This window comes from Notamacropus eugenii, chromosome 1, assembly GCF_028372415.1.
Source record: "Notamacropus eugenii isolate mMacEug1 chromosome 1, mMacEug1.pri_v2, whole genome shotgun sequence".
Taxonomy (NCBI): domain Eukaryota; kingdom Metazoa; phylum Chordata; class Mammalia; order Diprotodontia; family Macropodidae; genus Notamacropus; species Notamacropus eugenii.
Genome location: NC_092872.1, coordinates 750182606 through 750204182, shown reverse-complemented (window position 1 = coordinate 750204182; position 21577 = coordinate 750182606). Strand labels below are relative to the sequence as shown.

The following is a 21577-nucleotide window of genomic DNA, read 5'->3' as shown; positions in this document are numbered from 1 at the left end:
TCTCTGGGGCCAACAGAACAAATCTCATCCCTGTTCCCTATGCTAGCCCTTCAAATTATCAAAGTCAGTGATCGTGTCCCCCCTGAGTCTTCTCTCCTTAAGCTAAATATTCCCAGTTCCCTCATTTTACCCTCATATGGCAGGAACACAGGGCCCTCCACCATACCAATTGCCCTCCTGACTATCTCTTCCATTTTTTGATGTCAAGGAAAGTTTCACCTCTTTCACCTCTCTTTGCAATAGAAGATTCATCTTACATGAGTTTCATAACTTATACACTGGTGCTCTTGGAGGTGGCAATTGTGCTACAGGGAAAAGGGAAGAGAAAATGTTCTCCCTTAGAGATGCAACTATGAAGTGCTTTTCTGAGATGGAAAGCCTCATTCATCTAGCAAAGGAGATATGTGGTGGAAAGTTTTAATGCAGACAAACTTTCCACCAAGTTTTTTTTTATGAACAAATGACAACAGGAATATGAAACTGAATTGCAACCTTAACTATAAAGCTGACTGCTGCAAACACCATTATACCCTGATCCTGTTATATCTGGGAGTTTTATTTCCATGTTTGGATGTTCCATCTTTCTCCATTCCTTATCTCTTTCCTTGTAAATAGTTTCTGAATATCCTCACTGTTAACGGAGAAGGCATACATAGTGTGACTTGTTCTCTTGAAAACAATGTGGCAAAATAAGTTTCATTACCATTAAGGTAGCCCATCCTTTAGATATTGGGATGTGTGAGTGGTGGCAGCAGGCTGTCAGCTTCAAATCCCCTTCTTCATTGCCTTGGCAGAATGTCAATTACATAGATTTCTCATTGGAGAAGTGTCACGGATCTTGGCAAGTCTAAATTGTTGATGGATGTGGTTTCCTTGAGAAAGGCCACATGGAAATCATGCTCTATCCATGCTTAGTTGAGTTGTGGGGTCAGGGTATACAGTGAAAAGGGTCAAAATATTATTAAAGAATCTTCTTTCTTCTTCTCTTCCCCCCTCTGCTCTCCTTCCCTTCTCTCCATGCCCCATCTCTCCCCTTCCCTGTCTCCCTCTCTTATTTCCTCCTTCCTTCCTTCCTTCCTTCCTTCCTTCCTTCCTTCCTTCCTTCCTTCCTTCCTTCCTTCCTTCCTTCCTTCCTTCCTTCCTTCCTTTTTCTTCTTTCCTTCCTATCTTCTCTCTCGCTTCCTTTTCACTTTAATTTTGAGGTGAGGAAGGAAGTATTATGTGATAACCAGCTCACAACAGTTTACAAAAGAATAGTCCTTTATTAGGGAGCACTAGACCTGTTAAATCAGTTGTAATTGTCATCTCCCAAGTAATGAAAAAAAAGGTTTGTAAAATACACACACACACACACACACACACACACACACGTATTCAAATTTTGCATATCCACATGCTATCTTACTTGATCAACAAGCATTTAAGTAAGCATTATTGGCCAGACACTGGAAAACAAAACAGTCCCTACCCCCCAGGATCTTGCGTTCGATTGATAATTGCAACTATTCACTGATTCATCTGAGAAGCATTTTTTAAGCACCTAATATGTGCCTGGTGCTTAGTATATATTTAATAAATGCATTTTGGATACAAAGATATGATGGAAAACAGCCTCTTTCTTTTGACCACTGTCTACTTCAATCTGCTCTCCCTTCTGTCAGCCCCTTCCCTTTTCTTTCCCTTTTCCTCTACTATTTCTTCCCTCCCTCCTATCAGTCCCTTCCCCTTTCTTAACCCTCCTACTTACTATAAGGTAAGTTAGATTTCTATACCTGATTGCGTTATTCCCTATTTGATCCAGATCTGATGAGACGAAGGTTCAATCAATGTTCATCTCTCTGCCTTCTTTCCCTCTACTGTAACAGCTCTTTGTACCTCTTCATGTGAAGCAATTTACTCTTTTCTGCCTCCTCCTTTCTTCTTCTCCCAGTACAATCCCTGTTCGCAATTTAATTAGACTTCTTATCATCACATCAAAGTCATCTTATACCCATGCCCTCTGTCTATGTATATCCCTTCTAAATGTTGTAATTAAGACACAATTCTCAAGAGATACAAGTATCATCTTTCCATGTAGGGATGTAAATCATTTGCCCTTATTGAATAACATGGAAAACAGTGCCCTTCAAGGAAATTCTGTTCTACTGGAAGACATTATTGGCTGCTCAGAAAAGTTAATATGGAATATGTGCAAAGCAAACTTGAGAGTTTGGAAGGAAGGACACTAACTCCTTGGAAAGATTGGGAAAGGTCTTGTGTGTAAGATGAGACTTAAGCAAATCTTTAAGAAAGCTAGGAATTTTAAGAAGTAAGATGAGGATGGTGTGCATTCCAGATATAGAGGTCAGCCTGGGCAAAAGCATGCAGGCAGATTGAATGTTGTATATAGGGTAAATATGTTCATTTGGATGGTATGTAGAGTGTGTAAAGAGGAGCATTGTTGAGGGTTCTAAATTCCAGTCTGAGGACCCTGAATTTTTAGAGGTAATGGGACATGATTAAACATTTCTGAGTAGAGAAGAAATAGATTCTTCAAGAGTAACTGTGCCAAAAACAAACCAATAAAGCACATTACCCTGCCACAATGTTGGTGATGAATACTTATTGAAAATAAGTGTTATAGGTCTATGGAGCATGTCTAGATCATCTAAAAGAAGTACTTTGAGGGCTGTGCTTGGGCATGACCAGACTTCCTAAGATGGTCACACTCTGCCCCCCAACCTCCACCTTGTGGTTGGGTGAATTCTCAGCCTCCTTTGATTGGCTTTGGAATTTGAACATGTTGCATCTTTAAAATGAAGGAGAATTAGATGATTCCTCTTTGGATCATCTCTGGCTGGAGCTTTTTCCTGTGCCCCCTGGCTGCGAGTTCACCCATAGCTTAGGGGTCATGAACTGAACTTTCTCCACTCACTCATTTGCTCTACTCCAAGAAATGGGCATGGGGATATTTTTGCTTCTGTTATGTGTCATTTGTCCTCTTCAGGTTTATGTGGCAGTGGTGATCCTCATTACCCTTGAGAATTAGAGCCATGGGGACTTTGGAGCTAGGATTGTAGGTGAGATAGTGCAGCCAGTCAGCTTGGCATGGAAGCTTGGAGAAACCAGTGTGCCTGAAACTCAGAGCCAAGTGATACTGCACTTGGAAATGAGACTGTGCTGTATTGGAATTGAGCTAAGCTGTAAAGCTTTCCTTCCTCAGAGTATGAGGTGATACAAGGGGGGACAAGGAGGGAATAATGTATCCTATATACTGAGGAGTGAGTTTGTAAATTTGTGATTATACCTTCTGAAGTAAATATTCCCTTATAAAAGCCAGCCCAACATATAGTCAACATATTCCTCTATAAAAGCTAGTATACTTCTATAAGTAGTTAACTGAAACTGGGGTTCAAGACCTCCACCCCACGTTGGGGAGAACACCATTGCTGGGAGCTGGAGCCATTGGAAGAGAACTTCAACATTCCCAGTCACTCTTAAGGTTAAAAGAGAACCCTGGAGGAGGGAGAAGCTATAACATAGCTGGTTTTCCAGACACTGGGGGCCAGGGTAGCAAGGATTACAGAAGTTTTTATTGATGTCTTTTGTTTTTTGATATCATCATAGTTTTTGCCATCATAGTTTTTTGACAGAAGAGAGAACAGATTGAAGTAGACAGTGGTCAAAAGAAAGAGGCTGTTTTCCATCATATCTTTGTATCCAAAATGCATTTATTTGCCATAGTTTTTTCCTTCTTCCTCTTCCAGAAAACAATCCTGTATAACAAATTATATTTTCTATAAAGGCAAAAAAAGAAAAAAAAGAAGGGGGAAAACCTAGTAATATATTTTTTCTTTGTTATTTTATTTTATATTTTTATTTGTTTTCAACATTCATTTCCACAAAATTGTGAATTCCAAATTTTCTCCCCATTTCTCCCCTCCCCCACCCCAAAATGCCAAGCATTTTAATTACCCCTATCACCAATCTACCCTCCCTTCTAACATCCCTCCCTTCCCTTATTCCGCATCTTCTCTTTTGTCCTGTAGGGCAAGGTAACTTTCTATACTCCATTACCTGTATTTCTCATTTCCTAGTTGTATGCAAGAACAATACTCAACAGTTGTTCCTAAAACTTTGAGTTCCAACTTCTCTTGCTCCCTCCCTCCCCACCCATCCTCTTTGGGAAGGCAAGCAATTCAATATATGCCATATCTGTGTAGTTTTACAAATGACTTCCATAATAGTCATGTTGCGTAAGACTAACTATATTTCCCTCCATCCTATCCTGCCCCCCATTTCTTCTTCTCTCTCTTTTGACCCTGTCCCTCCCCAAGAATGTTGACTTCTAATTGCTCCCTCCTCCTATTGCCCTCCCTTCCATCATCCTCCCCACCCTGCTTATCCTCTTCTCCCCCACTTTCCTGTGTTGTAAGATAGGTTTTCATGTCAAAATGAGCGTGCATTTTATTCCTTCCTTTAGTCAAATGTGATGAGAGTAAGCTTCATGTTTTTTTCTCTCACCTACCTGCTTTTTCCCTCCACTGAAAAGTCTTTTACTTGCCTCTTTTATGAGACATGATTTGCCGCATTCCATTTCTTCCTTTCTTCTCCCAATATATTTCTCTCTCACCCCTTAATTTCATTTTTTAAAGATATGATCCCATCCTATTCAGTTCACCCTATGCTCTCTGTCTCTGTCTCTGTCTCTCTCTCTCTCTCTGTGTATATGTGTGTGTGTGTGTGCATGTGTGCGTGTGTGTGTGTGTGCGTAATCCCATCAACTACCCAGATACTGAAAAAAGTTTCAAGAGTTACAAATATTGTCTTTCCATGTAGGAATGTAAATAGTTCAACTTTACTAAGTCCCTTATGATTTTTCTTTGCTGTTTACCTTTTCATGCTTCTCTTCATTCTTCTGTTTGAAAGTCAAATTTTCTTGTCAGCTCTGGTCTTTTCATCAAGAATGCTTGAAAGTCCTCTATTTCATTGAAAGACCATTTTTTTCCCCTGAAGTATTATACTCAGTTTTGCTGGGTAGGTGATTCTTGATTTTAGTCCTACTTCCTTTGATTTCTGGAATATCATATTCCATGTCCTTTGATACCTTTAAGCTGCTAGATCTTGTGTTATCCTGATTATATTTCCACAATACTTGAATTGTTTCTTTCTAGCTGCTTGCAAGATTTTCTCCTTGACCCGGAAACTCTGGAATTTGACCACAATGTTCCTAGGAGTTTCTTTTTTTGGATCTCTTTCAGGAGGTGATCAGTGGATTCTTTCAATATTTATTTTGCCCCCTGATTCTAGAATATCAGGGCAGTTTTTCTTGATAATTTCATGAAAGATGATGTCTAGGCTCTTTTTTAATCATGGCCTTCAGGTATTTCCATAATTTTAAAATTGTCTCTCCTGGATCTATTTTCCAGGTCAGTTGTTTTTCCAATGAGATATTTCACATTATCTTCCATTTTTTCATTCTTTTGGTTTTGTTTTGTGATTTCTTGGTTTCTCACAAAGTCATTAGCCTCCATCTATTCCATTCTAATTTTGAAAGAACTATTTTCTCCAGTGAGCTTTTGAACCTCCTTTTCCATTTGACTAATTCTGCTTTGTACAGCATCCTTCTCCTCATTGGCTTTTTGAACCTCTTTTGCCAATTGAGTTAGCCTATTTTTCAAGGTGTTATTTTCTTCAGCATTTTTTTGGGTCTCCTTTAGCAAAGTGTTGACCTGCTTTTCATGCTTTTCTTGCATCTCTTTCATTTCTCTTCCCAGTTTTTCCTCCACCTCTCTAACTTGATTTTCAAAATCCTTTTTGAGCTTTTCCAAGGCCTGAGCCCACTGAATATTTATTTTGGATGTTTGTGATACAGAAGCCTTGACTTTTATATCTTTCCCTGATGGTAAGCATTGTTCTTCCTCATCTGAAAGGATGGGAGGAGATATCTGTTCACCAAGAAAATAACCTTCCATAGTCTTATTTTTTTCCCCCTTTTTGGGAATTTTTCCAACCAGTTACTTGACTTTTGGGTCCTTTGTCAAGAGTAGGGTGTATTCTGGGGGTCTGTAAGATCTCAGTTCCTCCAAAGTGGCACAATCAAGTGTGTACACTGGTCTGGGAACAGGAAGAGATTTTTGTGCTCAGATTCTTAGCAGAGTTTCCTCTCCACCACCATCTCGCCTCCAGTTCTGCCAAGTCAGCACTGGGGGGCTGGGATTCAGTCAAGCTGTGGGGGGAGGGCCGCCATTCAGTGTGAGACAAAGACCAGCTCCCTCAGGGCCTCTACTCAGGGCCAAGGTAATAATTAGCTCCTCAGTGCCCCCAGGGATTTTTACGATCCAACAATGGATACAGGCTGCTGTGGGGGCTGCTGTGAGAATTGCTACTGCCCACCTCATATGGGCTCTGTGGCCATAGCCTGAGGCTGGAGCTATGGGAAGGCCCTTCCTGGCCAACTGAAAAAGCCCTGTCACTGACCTTTTGTGCCTGTGGGTTGAGGGATCTGTGAACTTGCTGCTACTGGAACTGGGGATTCCAGAACTGGAGTTTCTGCCCCCAAGGGCTGTTCACAAGCCACAAGGCCAAGGCTGGGCATTTTCTGTGGGCCTTTCAGGTCACCCTGGGCTAGAAATCTCCTCCACTCTGTTGTTCTCCACTTCTGCTGCTCCAAAATTTGTTGAGAGTCCCTCTCTACAGGTATTTTATGGGCTGTGTGGGGAAAGCCTCCATATGTGTGCCTTTCTACTCTGCCATCTTGGCTCCACCCCCCTAGTAATATATTTTTAAAAATCTGAAAAAAATGGCAATGTGCAACACCTGTGGACCTTTTACTCCTGCAACAAAGGTGGGTGGGAAGTATCCTCTCATATCTCTTCGTTCAAAACCATGCCTGTTCTTTTCAATGTTGCCATATATATTTTTGATTTTTGTTGTTATTTCTATCATGTGTACTATTTTAGCTACCGTGTATATTATTTTCTTGGTTCTGCTTCCCTCTGTATTCATTCATAAAGATCTTTTGATGCTTCTTTGCATTCATCACAGAAATAATTTACAGAATGGTAATATTGTATTCTATTCCATTCTATTCATGTACCATAATTTGATTAGCCATTCTCCATTTAATGTGCATCTGCTTTGTTTCCAATTCTTAGCTATCACAAAAAGCACTGTTATATGTATAAGAGGACTTTGCTCTTAACAATGGCTTCTTTGGGGCATAAAGCCAGTAAGGGGATCTCTGGTTGTAAAGAGTATGTACATTATAGCCACTTATTTGCCTAATTCCAAATTGCATTTCACAATGGTTGTGCCCATTTCACAGCTTCTCCAACAGTATGTCAGCATGCCTCCAACACTACTGCCATTTTTTGTCATCTTTGACAATTTGCAGTCGGTGAGGCAGAGCCTGAAGATTGTTTGGATTTTCATTACTCTTTTTATTCATGATTTGGAGCACTCTGTCATATGGTTGTTAAATATTTGGATCCCAAACTGGTTTTCTGTTTTTCTAAAGGCTCTGCAGGATGTAACCAAGTATCCAAGAAATCCAGGTGACCCCCACTTTTAACTGTGAATGGTGCTTTGGGAATTCCTACATAAAGAGACTTATCAGGAAATGTTTCATCAAGTGATGATTTTTTTTTTCAGTTGAAGAGATTTATCTCCAAAGGTCATCTGTTAAGGTTTTCAGAGGGCTGTGATCTTTATCAGTAGATGAAAGGGAACTACTAGGGAAACCTTTGAATTTAAACAAATTGCGTATACAGGATTAGGCAGATACAAAGGCAATTAGGAGGGGATTCTGCCTTTAAGAAACTTGAAGTTACAGGAACAACTGGACATAGAGTAAAGGACACCTACCTGGCCTCTAATACTAGCTCTGTGACCTGGGAGGGGCCACTTAACTTTTCCATTCCTAGTATCACTATAAAATGGGGGGAAAATGACCTATAGTACCTGTAAATGACAGTAGACATTGCAACAGCACTTTTTTGGGGGACGCAATTCAACTGGTGAAAAGTATGATAATTAAATGTATTGGTATACAAGAAACTTTAATTTATACAGCTTAAAATTTTGATATGCAATATATATCCCTTTTACTACAGTCATTTATTTCATATGATTTGCCATTGAGTTCATAAGCTCCTGACACATATTCTTTAGTTTTTCATCAGTAAGCCACATTTTTACTAGACTGGATATTAAGCATACCATTGGGGAATAGTCCATTTTCCCAAGTCCATCCTCAATTGTAGTCCTTAGATTTTCTTTTAAAAATATATGTATATATGTATATTTCAAAATTACATCTAAAATTTTTAACGATAATTAAAAAAAATGATTTTGAAATCCTTTTCCTCCCCATTCTCTCCTGAGAAAGCAAGCAATTTGATACCAATTATACATATGAAGTCATGCAATATGTCTTTCATATTGGTTCATTGGTTGGTTGTCCTTTATTATCAAAGAGGACCAAAATGGCATCACTGTGCTAGAGTCAAGTTTCAGTGTTCCGACGGTGGCTGATCACACCAATATGAACTCAGAAGGCTCTACCACAGGTAGAGCACAGAAGGCTCTACCACAGGTTGGGCACTAATACTTTGCGCGAACATTTCAGGTGAATACTCTAAATTTGCACATTCTGAATTTCCTTTGAGCTGTCTCAATTCTACTTTGCTCATAGGGCACAGCACCTTCTCTGATGCGGGCAAGCCATGCTGAGTTGTCCTGTGCCAGTGTCTCCCATGTCACACAATCAATTCCAAAGTTCTTAAGTGAGACCTTGAGGGTGTCTTTGTATCACTTCTTCTGACCACCATGTGAATGCTTGCCCTGTGTGAGTTCTCCATAAAGTCTTTTTGATGCATGTGGCAAAAGAAATTAGATAAAAATGAAAACATGAGAAACAAAGAAAATTAAAAAAATTCTCTTAAATCTATATTCAGAGTTTATCAGTTCTCTTTCTGGGAAGTGGATAACATTTTTTATCATGAGTCCTTTGGAATTATCTTGATCAGAGTAGCTAAGTCTTTCATAGCTCATCATTATACAGTATTGCTGTTACTGTAAACAATGTTTTCCTAGTTCTATTCACTTTACTTTGCATGAGCTCATATGAGTCTTCCCAGTTTTTTTTTTTATGAAACCATCCTGCTTGTTGTTTCTCATAACACAATAATATTCTGTCAAAATCATATGCTACGACTTGTCCAGCCATTCCCCAATTGATGGACCTCTGCTGAATTTCCAATTTTTTGCCACCACAAAAAGAGCTGCTATAAATATTCTTATATAAATTAGATACTTTTCCTTTGATCTCTTTGTGATATGGACCTTGTAGCAGTGTTGCTGTATCAGAGGTATGCACAGTTTCATAGCCCTTTGGGCATAGTTCCAAATTTTTCTCCAGAATTGTTGGACTAGTTCAAAATTCCACCAACAGTACATTAGTGTTCCAATTTTTCTATATTCTCTCCAACGTTTGTCATTTTCCTTTTCTGTCATGTTAGCCAATCTGACAGGTGTGAAGTGGTATCTCAGGGCTTTTTGACTTGTATTTTTTTATCAGTAGTAATTTGGAGCACTTTTTTCATGTGACTATTGATACCTTTCAGTTCTAAAAACTGCCTGTTCATATCCTTTGACCACTTATTAACTGGGGAATGACTCTTTTATAAATTTGGTTTACTTTCCTATATATTTGAGAAATGAGGTTTCTATCAGAGAAACTTGCTATAAAAGTTCCCTGCAATTTTTCATTTTACTTCTAATTTTGACTATATTAGTTTTTTTTTGCAAAAGCTTTTTAATTCTTTTTAATTTCATGTAATCAAAATTATCTACTTTGCTTCCTGTGATCTTCTCTATGTCTTGCTTGGTTATAAACTCTTCCCTTAGCTATATATCTGACATATACATTTTTTCATGCTCCCCTAATTTACTAATTATGTCACCCTTTATGTCTGTATCATTTATCCATTTTGACCTTATTTTGGTATATGGTGTAAGATGTTAGCATATGCCTAGTTTCTTTCAAACTTCTTTCCAGGTTTCCCAGCAATTTTTGTCAAATGTTGAGTTCTTACCTTAAAGGCTTGGATATTTGCATTTATCAAACACTAGATTACTATGGCTGTTTACTGTGTATTGTATACTGATCTCTTCCACTGACCCACCATTCTGTTTCTTAGTCACTACTAGATTGCTTTGATGATTGCCACTTTGAAATATAGTTTGAAATCTGGAATTGCTAGGCCACCTCCTTCACATTTCCCGCCATTGGTTCCCTTGGTATTCTAGATCTTTCGTTCTTCCAGATGAATTTTGTTATTTTTTTCTAGCTTTATAAAATAATCCATTGTTTGTATGATTGCTATGGCACTGAATAAATAAATTAACTTAGCAAGAATTGTCACTTATTTTGGCACCTCCTACTCATGAGGAATTACTATTTATCCAATTGTTTAGATTTGTTTTGCATGAGAAGTGTTTTGAATTGTTTTTATATAGTCCTTGAGTTCCTCTTGGCAGGTAGATTCCTAAGTATTTTATATTATCTGAGTTACATTAAAAAGAATTTCTCTTTCTCTCTCTTGCTGCTGGGTTTTGTTGGTAGTATGTAGACTCGCGGATGATTTATGTGGGTCTACTTCATATCCTGAAAATTTACTGACGTTCATTGTTTCAACTAGGGTTTGAGCTGATTCTTTAGGGTTCTGCAAGTGTACTATCATATTATCTGCAAAGAGTGATAATTTTGTTTCCTTGCTGCCTATTTTTATTCCTTCAATTTCTTTTTCTTGGCATTGTCATAGTTAGCATAATATTGAATAATGGTGGTGATGGTGGACATCCTGCTTTATCTCCTTACCTTATTAGGAGGGCTTCTAGTTTTTCCCATTACAGATAATGCTGTCTCTTGGTTTTAGATAGGCATTACTTATCATGCTATGAGAGGCTCCATCTATTCCCATGCATTCCAGGGTTTTGATTAGGAATGAGTGCATCAAAATTTTAAAGGTTTGTGAGGCTCTTTGCATGTATGATCTCATTTGTAGCCCCGCATGACAGGTTTTATCATATACCTCTTACAGTTGGAGAAACCAAGACTCAGAGAAGTTAGACAACTTGCTCTTTCTCACCCAGTCAGCATGTATGTTTTGACATTTGAATCAAGTGCTTCTTGATTCCATGAAGGGTACTCTAGCCTCTATGCCGCAATTCCTCACAGGGTTGTGAGGTGGAAATGTAATAGTGTGTGTAAAGGGCTATATCAAATCCTATATCAATCAAACAAGGATTTAGTAAGTGCCTACTATGTGCCAGGCCATGTGCTGGACTCAACTGTACAAATAGAAAGAATACACCCATCCTTGTTCTTAGGGAGGTTACATTCTAGTGGGGGAGACAACAAGGACATATATAAACTTATTCAGCATAAATAACAAAATTAATGAGAACATATATGAAGTAATTAAATAAAAAGTAGTTTGGGAGGGAGGGTGCTAGCACTTGGGAGGATCAGGAAGGACCTCATGTAGAAAGTATGTCATGTCCACATAAGCTACTGTTATGTCAGGATACCAAGAATCCCAGATTGATGGCAGGAACTCCACTAGAGCCGGAAAGGACCTTGGAAGTCATTGAGTCCAACTGCCCTAATTTATAGATGAGGAAATTGAGGTTAAGTGACTTGTTCATGCTGATAGATTTAGATATGTGATGGCCTGAATTGCCATCTAATTCCATCTCCTCATTTTAGAGAGCAGTAAATTGAGGTCCATGGAGGTACAGTGATTGGTCCAAGGTCACATAGGTCGTAACAAGAGTGGGATTTTAATGGAGAGGCAATGGGTACTATTTGGAAACACAGGTAAGAGTCATATCATGAAGATCTTTATCACCAAATGGAGGCGTTTATTTTTTCCCTAAAAGTATAAGGAGGCATTGAAACATCTCGAAGATGGGAATGACTTGTATTTTAGGAATTGTGATAGATTAGAGAGGGGACAGGTTGGATGTAGAACGGTCAACTAAGAGGTTATACCACTAGTCCAGGGATGGGTGATGGGAGCATGTACCAGAGTGGTTATGAAATGAAGGAAGAGAAGAAGTCACATATAAAGATACTGGAAAAATAGAATGGATAAGACTTGACAACTGATTGGATTGGATCTTGAGGGTAAAGTGGGTTGAGTTGAGAATGACTCTGAAGTTTTGAACCTGGATGTCCTTGTTAGAAATAGGGAAATCAAGAGGCTGGGTTAGAAATGTATCAATGAGGCCACTGTAAAACTACTTTCATTGAGAAAATTCTAAGTGGGGTACTCTATTAACTAGAAAGAGAAGAGGGTAATAGTGACCTTTACAAATTTCTGCCTTCATCCCATGTTTTCCCTACATGTAGCCTAGGTTTATTCATACCAGGGTCTACATCAGCCTTGATAAGATAGAATTGAACTAGAATTTAATTCAGTTCAATGGACATTTTTAAGACATTTATCTTGAGCCAAGAATTGTTAGAATGATGGAATGTGATTGGAGGATCTTTAGAGATAGTTTGGTTCAGAGGTGTTGAGGCCAATGCAGATTAAAATGTAATTGGGAAATATTAAATAAAAAGAAAAGTACAACAGAAAATAGATAATGTTAATACATAGTTTTCTAAGTCAATATAAAACCCTTAGGGATTCTTATGCTCCCTTTCTTCTTGAGTCTGACACTTCTGGACTAGTTCCATCCCTTCATTTTCCAGAGGAAGAAATTGAGATCCTCCAAAGACACATCACTAGTTAGTGGAAGACTTGGGACTAGAATTCAGGTCTCCTGATGACTGGTATATGGTTCTTTCTACAATGTTTACTTTGGTTGACTTCTTCCTCCTTATAATTCTCTCCATGTCCCAACTGGATGTGAAGTCCATCAGCTCATCCTTCTGTTCATTGCTTTGAAAGGACATGTGGCTTTATGCTTGGTTGAAAATCACTGATTCTACCAGAAGTCATACATAGAAGCCATTTTAGAAAGGAAGTTTAGCTTCGGGTTTAGGATACTTGGAAAGATCATAGGAATAGTGATTTAGAGGTGAATGAGTTTAGGGACTGAATCCTGCATTCTCATTTTACAGATTAGGAAATTGAGCTCTAGGCAGATAAAGAGGCTTGCCCGGGATCACAAAGGCAGTAGAATTTCTGACTTCAAACCTATTGCTCTCTCCACTGCACCATGGGGCAATGTCCTATACATGCAAATGTTTGGCTTTTGTTGAAACTAGCTGTAGCCCATCAAGTCTGAGATTTTTCATGACTTTGCATATAGATGGCATGAATTAGTAAATGCACTTTCTTTGAACTCAGCAGCTGTTCATAAAATTGTCATGGAAAAATGGAATTAAAAATAGACTTTGCGTATGTTTTCCTGCATTTATGAAGCTTTCGGAAACCTTCCTAGGGTAAAATTTAGGGTCTCTCAGTCCCAGTTATATGCAAGCAGAAGAAGTTGGTTATGAAGTTGGTTTAGCCTGAATCTATAGCTTTAATTGAGAGGGGAAGGTATCCTGGGAAAGTTTCCCTAGGACAATTGGATATGGCAATGTCTTTTCTGATAACTACAAGTACAGAAGAAATTTACCAACAGATAAAATAATCACATGCATTAAAAAAACCATTAAATATTATTTTTACTGCAGCAGCTAAGTGGCACAACAGATAGAGTGGCAGACTTAGAGTCAGGAAGATTCATCTTTCTGAATTCAAATCCAGCCTCAGACATTAGTCGTGTGAACCTGGGTAAGTCACTTATTTTTGTCTCATTTTCCTCATCTGTGAAAAGGGCTGGAGAAGGAAATGGTAAACCACTCCAGTATCTTTGCCAGGATGGGGTCATGGTGAATTGGACATGAATGAAATGTTTGAACAGCAATAATTATTTTTGTTATTACTAATTTTGTTTTGAAGAAGAAGAAGCAGGGTGGCATAGTGGTGAAAGAGATGGCTTTGAAGTTAGCTTAGGTTCAGTTCCCGCCCCTGACACACATAAGTTATGTGACCTTGAACAATTGGCTTTGTTTCTTGGTATCCTAAAACACCTCTCTAAAACTGTAATTTACAAATGTAGTTGATACTATTGTTTTTTCACCACATTCATTTGTTAATCTATTCCTTTCCCATTTAATGAGTCATTGCCTCATAAGATTAAAAAAAAGACAAAGTTCAGTAAAACCATCCAATACAGAAAGAACATATGAGAGTATGTGTAATTCCTATTCTGGTACCCAGCACTGTGCTTGACACAACAGATGAATGAATGAAATGAATAAACACTGAAGACTTCACTAAATGCTTACTAAATTTCTGTCAAGCTCCCATTGGCATCCAGACAGGATCTGTACTGAATTGTATAGGTTAAGTGACTTGCTCAAGGTCACATAGCTGATGAGTTCAGAGGTTAGATTTTCATTTGGATCTTCACCCGTTCAAATCAAGTGTTCTATCCACTTTGGATCCATCTTTAAGGTCTTCAAGTAAAGAATGGATAACTACTTGTCAAGGATATTGCACTGGGAATTCTAATTCAAGTATAGATTGAAGTATATGATGCCTAGGGTCTATTTCTGCTCTAAAATCCTGTGATACTGATTGAGTCATTTATTTTTATATTTCTATACCTAATGTGCCTAGAACAGTAACTTAAGTCACTTAACCCATACAACTCAGTTTCCTCAGCTGTTAATACCTAGAGTTGTTGTGAGGATGAAATAAGTTAATATTTGTTATATTTTAAAAGCTTCAAAACACTGGATAAATACTGACTATTTATCATCATCATTATCCTGAGGGTTTTAGTAGACTTTGACCTCCATATGTCTAAATAGTGTGATACAGCAGCCAAGAAAACCAACACAGCATTAGGTGGTATTAATCAAAACATTCACTTTTAGGAATAAGGAATTGATAGTATTACTGTACTCTGTCATGATCAGATTGCTTTTAACATGTTGGGCACAGTTTTGGTCATCACACTTCAAAGGGACTTTGGTAAGCTGGAGAACATCCAGAGGAGGAAGATCCTTGAGTCCATGGTATATGAAGATTCATGGAAAGAACTGGAGATGTTAAGTCTGAAGAAGACAGATTAGGGAGGACATGATAGCCACATTCACATATTTGAAGAGCTGTCACATGGAAGAGGGATTGGAATTTTTCTATCATGATCCAAAGGGCTGAGCCATGGTTGGAATTTATTAATTAAATTTTGATATGAGCAAAACTTGTCTAGCAATTAGAGATTTCCCAAAATGGAATGAATGTGCTTGAGAGAAGGTGAATTCCATCTCCTCAGCAGTCTTCAAGTAGATGCTGAATGAGGACTTTCCAGGCAAGGATTTCTTCTTGATGACCAATGAGATCCTTTCTATTCTCCAATTCTGGGGTTCTGTGAAGATAAGGAATTTGGGAAATAGATTACAGTCTTAGTCCAGAGATATAATAAGGTAGTGAGAGGGAGAATTCAGTTATTCAGGAGAACTAGGATAAATGAGTAGAAAGAAGAAAGGAAGTGAGCATTTCTAAAGCACCTACTATGTGTCAGGCACTGTGCTAAGGACTTTACCAATATTGCCTCAGTGCCTTAAAAGTGGCCAAGGACCAGATTTAGGGTCCATGTAAAGGAAAGCTTTCTAGAAGTTAAAGTTTTACAATGTTGTAATGGGCTGCCTTGGAAAGTATTGGGTACTCCCTCCCTGGAGGTCTTCATGCAAAGAAGATGGAAAGATGACTATGTGTCAGTGATGTTAGCAGGCATAATATTTTCTCAGGCAAAGAGCACTACTGAGGTCATTTAGAACTCTGAACTCCAGTGATCCTGAGTTGGGAGAGTCCTCAGAGGCAGCTAGTTCAACCCCTTCAAATTGAAGAGGAAGAAGAGGAGGCCCAGAGAGGGAATATGACGTGCTTCAGGCTCATACCATTAGGAAGTGACAGAGAAGAAACACTCTCATCCCAAATCCAATGATTTTTTTTTTATTGGACAACCAGGGTCCTGGATAGTTAGTGCAGAGCCCAGGTTAAATACACAGTCATCTGATTCCATATCTGAGGTCCACAAGCAAGTGTATAGAGCTTTACACTTTCTAAAAAGTTGATTCACTTCACATGATACAACTATTAATATTTGAGAACTTTAATTGCTTTTAACTTCCATCACATCCAATGCCATTCATATTGGGTAATTATTTTATCATCTGAAGATAAATTTTATTTAGTGCACAAGAAGCCTTCTGAAACTAGCAAAAAAAAACCCCAAAATGGTTAATTTTTCTCTTTCTTCAGGTGAAAAATGATATAAAAGAATAATATTCATGTATTTCCCTCCTGCATTTCTAAACTGAGCAAATTCGTTCAACAGTGGGTTATACTATTTGAAGACAAAAAGTGTGTACTCTACAAGACATTCCAAAGCAGATGGGAAACGGCTGGGAGGGTGTCTTTGGCCATCTGTTCTTCTCTGAATCTTGGCTGCTTATAGAAGAAAACAAAATTAAAAAGAAATTAACTTGAGCTGGGTAAAACAAAATGGGAACCTCTTTCTGAGCCATTCTACTGATACTCTGAGCCTTTCTGGTTCCAGGGCTCACTCTCATTCTCACTTAAATATTCATTCCACCCTGAGACCCAATGCTGAGTCCCTTCTAGCAGCTCCCTTCCATACTCCCTTCTGGAGCTTTAATTCCAGTCCCCACAGGATCCATGCAGCTTTGCCCGAGAGTTCCACTGTGGACCAGGTCCAAGAGGTGTCTTAACATTTGGTGTAAATTATCCAACCCAATAAAACTAAGAAAAGAATATTTAAGCTAAAAATAAGCAAAACAAAGGCTATCTCAAACACAACCCAGCCTTGAATGGAATATATTCATATTACACTGATATTATCTGTGCTCATTGATTCTGGAATTCTCTAGAATCTATGCTCTTAAAATATGGTGGGTGCCATGGAGTAGATAGAAGCTTGTCTTCAAAATCAGGAAGATATAGGTTCAAGTCTAACTCGAGATCGATCCATCCCGGCTGTTGGCCTTGTAAGCCACTTTATTATTCAGGGCTCTTGTCAACTCTTTAAGATTGTAAAGAAAGAGAGGAAAAAAATACATGATAACTTTATTATATATTCAAGAGGAGTAGAGAGTTGTGCAGTATAGATTTGCAGTTTCATGTGCAATCATCTTTTTATGATACCATGTTATGGAAATGTTTATTTTATTCCATAAATTAAAAATAAAATAATAAAAATGTTAAAAAGACTGTAAGTCACACTCAAGGTACTAGCTTACTTTGGTGGAAAGAGTTTACTAAATCAGGGAAATTTCAGGTCTAATTCTCATCCCCTAACATTTTATTTATTTATTTGTTACTATGAATTTAATAAATATCGAGAAATGTAGATATTTTACTAGATAAAGATTGGGAAAATATGAGTATACATAGAATTGTCTAGTTTTATCATGCATTTTTAATAGCATTGTTATAATCAGATAGTCAACTAGCATTAATCAAGAGTCTACTGTGTGTCAGGTACTACACTAAGGTCTTTTTGATAGCTTCTTAGCCAGATTCTAGAATGGAAAGGGATTAGGAGACAAAGACCCTGAGTCTGAAACCAGCTCTGTCACTTGTTAAATGTGTGTGGCTCAAGGATTGTAGGTTTAGAACTGGGAAGGATCTTAGAGTTCATCTACTCCAACCTCTTTATTCTATAGATGAGGAGTTAAGAACACAAAGAGAGGATGGGATTTTCCCAAGGTCACATAGGCAATAAGTGACAGATTTGGGATATGAACCTAGGTCATTAGTGTGTTTTTCACAACACTGGGGCTGCTTAGGCAAGTTTTAAGAGTTTGCCAGAGAAGTGTCTGAATCATAAGCTGTTTTATTGCTTCATCTAAAGGAGATGAGATAAACTTGAGCTTAAGGGAAGAGGGAGGAGCTTCAATGGAGATATTTGAGTGAAGTTTCATGAGAATCATCAGGAGATAATTAAAAGCAGAGATGAAGCAAGCTGTACTCATACCTTCCCAATATTTTGTCAATTCATGACGTGGAGATGAGGAAGCCTTAAGAATGGAGTTAGAATTTAAGTCCTATCTATGGAGAGGAAAAAGTCAGAGTTGGGTTGGATGGCTTCTGTTTGAGTAGCAGCATGGAAGTGGGTCTAGAGTGCTGACCTGGGGGACTGAAAGACCTGGTTTCAAATCCTGTTTCTAATTCTTTTTTTTAATGTTTATTTATTTATTTTTAGTTTTCATCATTCATTTCCACAAAATTTTGAGTTCCAAATTTTCTCCCCATCTCTCCCCTCTCCCACCCCAAAATGCCTTGCATTCTGATTATTCCTTCCACCAATCTGTCCTCCCTTCTAACACCCCTCATTTCCCTTATTCCCATCTTCTCTCTTGTCCTGTAGGGCAAGATAGATTTCTATACGCCATTACCTGTATTTCTTATTTCCCAGTTGTATGCAAAAACAATTCTCACCATTTGTTCCTAAAACTTTGAGTTCCAACTTCTCTCCCTTCTTTCCGGCCTACCCATCCCCACTGAGAAGATATGCAATTTAATATAGGATATATATGTGTAGTTTTGCAAATGACTTCCATAATAGTCATGTTGTATAAGAGTAACTATTTTTCCCTCCATCCTATCCTGCCCCCCATTTCTTCTATTCGCTCTTTTGACCTTGTCTCTCCCCAAGAGTGTTTACTTCTAATTGCTCCCTCCACCCATTTGGTCTCCCTTCCATCATCCCCCCCTCCCTACTTATTCCCTCTCCCCTGCTTTCCTGTAGTGTAAGATAGGTTTTCATACCAAATTGAGGGTGCATGTTATTCCTTCCTTGAGCCAAATGTGATGAGAGTAAGCTTTATTTTTTCCCTCTCATCTTCCCCCTTTTCCCCTCCATTGAAAAAGCTTTTCCTTGTCTCTTTTATGAGAGATAATTTGCCCCATTCCATTTCTCCCTTTCTCCTCCCAATATATTCTTCTCTCACCTCTTAATTTTATTTTTTTAGATATCATCCCTTTCTATTCACCTCATCCTGTGCTCTCTGTCTATGTGTGTGTGTGTGTGTGTGTGTGCATGTGCGTGTGTGTGTGTGTGTGTGTGTGTGTGTGTATAATACCTCCAAATACTGGGAAAAGTTTCAAGAGTTATGGATATTATCTTCAGGGCAGTTTTCCTTGATAATTTCATGAAAGATGATGTCTAGGCCCTTTTTTTTGATCATGGCTTTCAGGTAGTTCCATTTTAAAATGTCTCTTCTGGATCTATTTTTCAGGTCAGTTGTTTTTCCAATGAGATATTTCACATTATCTTCCCTTTTTTCATTCTTTTGGTTTTGTTTTGTAATTTCTCGGTTTCTCATAAAGTCATTAACTTCCATCTGCTCCATTCTAATTTTGAAAGAACTATTTTCTTCAGTGAGCTTTTGAACCTCTTTTTCCATTTGACTAATTCTAGTTTTTAAAAGCATTTTTCTCCGCATTGGTCTTTTGGATCTCTTTTGCCAATTGAGTTAGCCTATTTTTCAAGGTGTTATTTTCTTCAGCATATTTTTGGGTCTCCTTTAGCAAGGTGTTGACCCATTTTTCATGCTTTTCTTTCATCTCTCTCATTTCTCTTCCCAGTTTTTCTTCCACCTCTCTTACTTGATTTTCAAAATCCTTTTTGAGCTCTTCCATGGCCTGAGACCATTGCATATTTATTTTGGAGGTATTGGAGGCCTTGACTTCCTCTGATGGTATGCATTGTTCTTCCTTATCTGAAAGGATGGAAGAAAATACCTGTTCACCACAAAAGTAACCTTGTATAGTCTTATTTTCCCCAGTCAGTTATTTGACTTTTGAGTCCTTTATCAAGAGGAGGGTATACTCTGGGGACCTGTAAGTTTTGAGTTCCTCCAGGGTGGCACAATCAAGGGAGAGGAGTTTACTCCTCTCCTGGCCTGTGCACTGGTCTGGGAGCAACCAAACACTTTTCTGCCCAGAATCTGCCAGTAGTAGAATTCCCTCTCCACAACTGCCTCCAGCTCTGCCATGCCAGCATTCCTGCTCACTCCAGGGTTGTGCTCAGGGCTGAGATTCAGATCAGCTGCTCAATTTCCCCAGGGGTTCTAGGCTGAGGGCTCCACAAATGGATGCTGTTGCTGCTGTCGCTGTTGCAGCTGCTGCTGCTGCCGCCACTGTTGCAGCTGCCACCACGGCTGCTGGTGCTGCCTCCATTGCTGCCACCTAACGCCAGGTCTAGAGAAGGACCCTGCTCCCTTGTCATTGAGGTGAAAAAGCTTTCTCACTGACTCTTAAGGTTGCCTTTGGTGTTTGTAGGTTGAGGGATCTGAGAAACACTGCTGCTGCTGGGGATTCTGCTCCTGAGGCCTGTTCCAGTCCTCTTCCTCCTGGTGTTGTGTGGCCAAGCCTGGGCTGTGCTCTGCTCCATGCCATGTGTGACAGACTTTTCCTGTTGTCCTTTCATGCTACCTTGGGCTGGAAATCTCTTTCACTCTGTTGTTCTGGGGCTTCTGCTGCTCTAGAACTTGTTCAGAGCCATTTTTACAGGTATTTTATGGTCTGTGGGGGAAGAGCTAGAGTATGTGCATCTTTCTACTGTGCCAGCTTGGTTCTGTCCCCTGTTTCTGATTCTTAGAAGCTACATGAGAATGGGTAAATCATGAGGCCTCTTCTTTCCTTGTCTATAAAATGAATATGAAGTATTATTCACCCCAACGTTCTGTTCTGAGGAACAAGTAAGATTACACAGAAAGTGATTTTGTTCAATCTTTTTATGGGGCTTGTCCTGTGAAGGACTACTTGTACCCAGCGCAGTTTATGAATTCTGCAGGTCACACAGTTAGGATGAGCCAGAGGAAAGATTTGTACTCAGGTCTTTTGAAATCTGAGGCCACCTCTTTATCCACTCTGCAAACCTCACTGCTCTTAAAGGTGGCAACTCCCAAAGCAATAGGGAATTGCTGCCTATTATCATTATTTTGGAGTTCTAATTAAGTTTATCAATAGCCTTCCTAAAATTTGGTGCCTGAAACTGAATACAATACATTAGACAAGGTCTGACAAGGATAGAGTTTGGAGGGTTCTAGATTGTCACTCTATGTTTGTAACATAGCTGAAGTTTGCATCAGATTTTTCTTCTTCTCACTCACTCTAGAATTATAATGAACTTGCATTCCACTGAAACCCCTAGATCTTTTGCAGACATATTGCTTCCTAACCTTGAATGTTTCTAGTAAATCTGATTTTTTTGAACTCATGTATATGGCTTGCCACTTATCCCTATTAAATTTCTAATACATTTTTACTATTTTCTGTTTCTTATGTCACTGTAGTATCCCATACATCCCTCCCTTTTCCTCTGTCTGAGAGCTATCCTATATGGCAAACAGCATTTTTTTTAGACAGGGAAATGAAGTCAGCATGACATATTGATACACTGAAAATGTCCCCAAACCTGCACAATGTGTAGCACCTGTGCTCATTTCCCTTCCACAAATAATTAAGTAACTCTTCCTTTGAGTCCTGTTTGA

At 38.7% G+C, this 21577-nt stretch overlaps 1 long non-coding RNA gene across 1 annotated transcript in view; it reads right to left on the bottom strand.

Annotated features, from left to right (window-relative positions):
* Positions 1 to 14970: 14970 nt before the first annotated feature.
* The window catches only part of LOC140528837 (uncharacterized), a 28913-nt gene continuing 22306 nt past the window's right edge, over positions 14971 to 21577 (bottom strand). The window contains exon 3 of the long non-coding RNA XR_011975315.1: positions 14971 to 15423. This is a non-coding gene — a long non-coding RNA (uncharacterized lncRNA). The remainder of the gene's footprint in view (positions 15424 to 21577) is intronic.